This window comes from Dreissena polymorpha, chromosome 6 (genome assembly GCF_020536995.1).
Source record: "Dreissena polymorpha isolate Duluth1 chromosome 6, UMN_Dpol_1.0, whole genome shotgun sequence".
Lineage (NCBI taxonomy): Eukaryota > Metazoa > Mollusca > Bivalvia > Myida > Dreissenidae > Dreissena > Dreissena polymorpha.
The window spans coordinates 114,280,670-114,285,874 of record NC_068360.1 but is presented as its reverse complement, the minus strand read 5'-3'; positions in this window follow the sequence as shown (position 1 = coordinate 114,285,874).

The window sequence follows — 5,205 nt, the reverse complement described above, 5'->3', positions numbered from 1 at the left end:
TCTGTACCTGCCAAATGATAAAAAAAAAGCAGCGCAGTAGGGGGCATAGTGTTTCTGACAAACACATCTCTTGTTTCCTTACAAAATATTTGAAAAAGTGCTACCTATATATGATTTCTTCATTCTGAAAAGACTGAACTGCAATTCATTGTTTAAATGTTAATTTTGAAAATATTAATGCTAATGTTTATTTTTTGAAATAAAAGGTGATTAAAAAGACAATTAAAAGCATTATATGCATGATAAAATAACATATTATTTGATACAGAGCTGGCTTGATATTGTTGGGGTTTTCTTTTGCAAAAATTATGGGTGGTTGCTGTTATTGTGATTTTTTTATGATGACTTTAATTAAAGCACTTTCTTGTGGAACCAAACAAAACTTAATTTTTTATTAAAAATAAGACACTACGTAGACATGTGAGTCCCTTAACCCATGTATGCCTAGAGTCTAGATATAAAACCTTGGCAAACAGCGTAGATCCAGATGAGACGCTGCATGATGCGGCGTCTCATCAGTGTCTGCGCTGTTTGCTTAAAGGAATTTTTGTAAGAAATATTGTAATATAGAAATAAATGTACTAAACATCGCTATTTTTGGAAATAAATTGATCCAATTTATAAGGATGGGAGAGTCCACTAGGCATAAATGGGTTAAAATATGATGTGTGGTGATATTTGACCGTCTGAACTGTAGTTAGGAATAGATTATGGTCTTCATTATAGTGCCAATAACATTGCTGTTACACTTGTGATTATATTTGAAACTCCATTTATGTCATGTTGTGTTTTTCTTTTGAAGTTGAGGAAAATTACTGACAGTGCAATATGTATGTATATTTAGAAAACATATGTATAAACCGTATGTATATGTGTTTAAAGATGATATCTATGTGTTATGCTATGTATGTGTAAATGACTGCTACTATTATTATTGGGTGACTGCATGATTAATGACTACTTTTGTTATCAGTCTGTATAAAGCTTATCTGAATATTTGTCACAAAAATAAAATATACATGTAAATAAAAAATAAATGTTATACCATTTAGCATTAGTCATATTGAATGACTGGTATAATCAATTCTTTATCTCAATTAATACACCATGTAACAAAATGTAATAATAACAACCTAGAAATAATGTTTTTAATTATAAATTATGTCATTTTGTTTAATAATATTATCATTTAAAATGTAAGCGTATAGTCAATTCTCTGTTTGAGCTTTACTTGTTTACATCGATCAATACTTAATGATGTAAATAACATAAATTCAAGTTGTATGCAAAAAAAAGCAGAGAAATGAAGGTTTTACTTTACCATGTTTTATTAACCCATTTATGCCTAGCGTCTAGAAAAAAGGCCTTGGCATCAGCGTAGACCCAGATGAGACGCTGCATGATGCGGCGTCTCATCAGGGTCTGCGTTGTTAGCTTAAAAGAATTTCTGTAAGAAATTATTCTAAATATAGAAATAAATATACTAGACATCCCTAATTTTGGAAATAAATTGATCCAATTTAGAAGGATGGGAGAGTCCACTAGGCATAAATAGGTTAAGTCTATTCTATCTTGCCACCAATGTGCTATGAGTGATTTTTATACAGGTATAAAAGAAAAGTATGTTATATAATTATGTTCTTATTATGTGCGAGTGTACTGTATTGTTTTCTATGTTATTTACTAAGTTATTTATAATATGTGTTGAAAACCAAATGCATAATCACTTTCAGTTGCAAAACTAGATGTCTATTGATATAATAAAATGTGAATTTACATAAATTAAATGTGTTGTTTTATTTGTGTATTAACTATAACCATCAGTGTACATGTATTTGTATACCAGCCTCCGAGTGATGAACTAATTGTTTGTTCAAATCTGTTCGGCTGTCATAAGATGCCTTTCTCTGAGAAAACGGGGCTCAATGCATGTGCGCCCAGTGTCGTCCAGATTAGCCTGTGCAGTCCACACGGGCTAAACCCTTTTCTGCCTAGACTGGATTTTCGTATATAAGAGACTTTCTTTAAACGCACAATTTTCAATAAAAAAGGAAGTTATCGTCACTGATTTGACTGTGCGAACTGCAATTTACAACACTGCGCACATGCATTAAGGCCTGTTTTCCCAGCACTTTACGCACATGCATTAAGGCCTGTTTTCCCAGCACTTTACGACACTGCGCACATGCATTAAGGCCTGTTTTCCCAGCACACTACGCACATGCATTAAGGCCTGTTTTCCCAGCACTTTACAACACTGCGCACATGCATTAAGGCCTGTTTTCCCGACACTACGCACATGCATTAAGGCCTGTTTTCCCGACACTACGCACGTGCATTAAGGCCTGTTTTCCCAGCACACTACGCACATGCATTAAGGCCTACGCACAAGCATTAAGGCCTGTTTTCCCAGCACACTACGCACAAGCATTAAGGCCTGTTTTCCCGACACTATGCACATGCATTAAGGCCTGTTTTCCCAGCACACTACGCACATGCATAAAGGCCTGTTTTCCCAGCACACTACGCACAAGCATTAAGGCCTGTTTTCCCAGCACACTACGCACATGCATAAAGGCCTGTTTTCCCAGCACTTTACGACACTACGCACATACATTAAGGCCTGTTTTCCCAGCACACTACGCACATGCATTAAGGCCTGTTTTCCCAGCACACTACGCACATGCATTAAGGCCTGTTTTCCCAGCACACTACGCACATGCATTAAGGCCTGTTTTCCCGACACTACGCACATGCATTAAGGCCTGTTTTCCCAGCACACTACGCACATGCATTAAGGCCTGTTTTCCAAGCACTTTACGACACTACGCACATGCATTAAGGTCTGTAATCCCAGCACAGTACGCACATGCATTAAGGCCTGTTTTCCCAGAACTTTACGACACTACGCACATGTATTAAGGCCTGTTTTCCCAGCACACTACGCACATGCATTAAGGCCTGTTTTCCCAGAACTTTACGACACTACGCACATGTATTAAGGCCTGTTTTCCCAGCACACTACGCACATGCATTAAGGCCTGTTTTCCCAGCACTTTACGACACTACGCACATGCATTAAGGCCTGTTTTCCCAGCACACTACGCACATGCATTAAGGCCTGTTTTCCCGACACTACGCACATGCATTAAGGCCTGTTTTCCCAGCACACTATGCACATGCATTAAGGCCTGTTTTCCCAGCACACTACGCACATGCATTAAGGCCTGTTTTCTCGACACTACGCACATGCATTAAGGCCTGTTTTCCCGACACTACGCACATGCATTAAGGCCTGTTTTCCCAGCACACTACGCACAAGCATTAAGGCCTGTTTTCCCAGCACACTACGCACAAGCATTAAGGCCTGTTTTCCCAGCACACTGTGCACAAGCATTAAGGCCTGTTTTCCCAGCACACTACGCACATGCATTAAGGCTTGTTTTCTCAGAGCGAGATTCAATTTAATCTTTAGATTGGTAACAAGTATGGTAAATCTTTGGATTCAGCCAAGAAAAAAAACACGGCAATATTAATTGAAAATCTTTATTATGCCTAAGATTAAATCGTGTGACACAGACACAGTCTGACTAGGCACTATGCTTTAAGTATCATTGGAGATCGAAGAACGTATTCACCAGTCATTGCGTTGACTTAAGAAAAAAATGAATATTTTTCAAAATATTTTGTCCTCATAGTGTCAAACAGTTTAATATTACACGAATTTAATGCCTCTAACTACGCAATTTTTTATTTAAACTATGAGCGGACTCGTGTAGCTTATGAAGTCCTGATATGATATTTCGTCGCATAGTTACGGAATACGCCTATTATGGTTAATATAGTGGAGAGTTATTTTGTATTAGAACACTACAACTTTTTGATAATACATGTATTATCATCGTGTTCCCGCAATAAAAAGTCCCGTCGCGCTGGGTAACGGACACAACGTAGCATTGTAATAGATTGGACTGGTTGGTTCCTTTCTCATTGGAATGTGCGCTGGATAATACAACACAGATGTCTTTGGTGACAAGTGGCAGTGTCACATGTCATGTCTCTCGGCGACCACATTTTTAAATGTTGAAATTGCGTCCTTCCAGTTGGAAGTGCCGATGGCGATGAACCAGCCATCAGACTTGTCTTATCGACAAAGGAGAATACATTCAATACAAGATCATCTGACTGGTCCAAATGCTAGCTGCAACCCACTTACGTTTGAATGAAAGTTGTTCATGATTTTTCTTTCTGAAAGAACGTTTAGGGAAGTTGAGAACATGTGGATGATTTCGTGCATTTATATTGAACGCGAGTGGACGTGAATATTTTGATATATTGAATTTGTTAAGTAAATTTAAATAATAGCTATTATATCTGGAATCAAAAGCGTTCTTTTCAACTCTTTCTTTAAACTCGCAATCAAATGCATATTCCGGTTATTAGTTATAACACCTTTTTAACAAATTGTATTAAATGTCCAATCATGCAGGCGCTAATCGGCGTCGCTGATTATTATCGCAGTCATGATTTATGAGACATGGGTCGTTTGTTGCCGCGGAGTATGATGGTTCAGGATAGTGGATGATCAATCAACTGATACAGGGACTTATACAAACACTCGTATGTTTGTGTAAGTCCCTAACTTATGCGGCACGACGATTTACTTTAAACAACAGAGGAGGCGCGATTTTCTTATTTCAGATAAGAATATTTTCTACAAGTCGATTAATTGCGGCCCCAATGCCGACGTACACTTGCAACGCATGGTAATTCAGTAGGACGTAGTATGAGCCATTATATATGCGAATCAACTCCTTTAAACTATACCGTGAATTGCGAACACTTGTAAGGCAAAAACGTGTGTTTTGTAAATATTTGTGTTAACTATTTATGCCTAGCCTCTAGAAAAAGGCCTTGGCATGATGCGGCGTCTCATCAGGGTCTGCGCTGTTCGCTTAAAGGACTTTCTGTAAGAAATATTCTAAATATAGAAATAAATATACTAGACATCCCTAATTTTGGAAATAAATTGATCCAATTTAGAATGATGGCAGAGTCCACTAGGCATACATGGGTTGAAACAGTGTTGTGCACAGGCTCATCAGAAAAAAATATGCATGAAAAATTAACTGACTACCTGCATAAATGGCAACATATATTAAAGCCACAACAAAATATGCAACAAATCTCTTAAAATATTAGCTA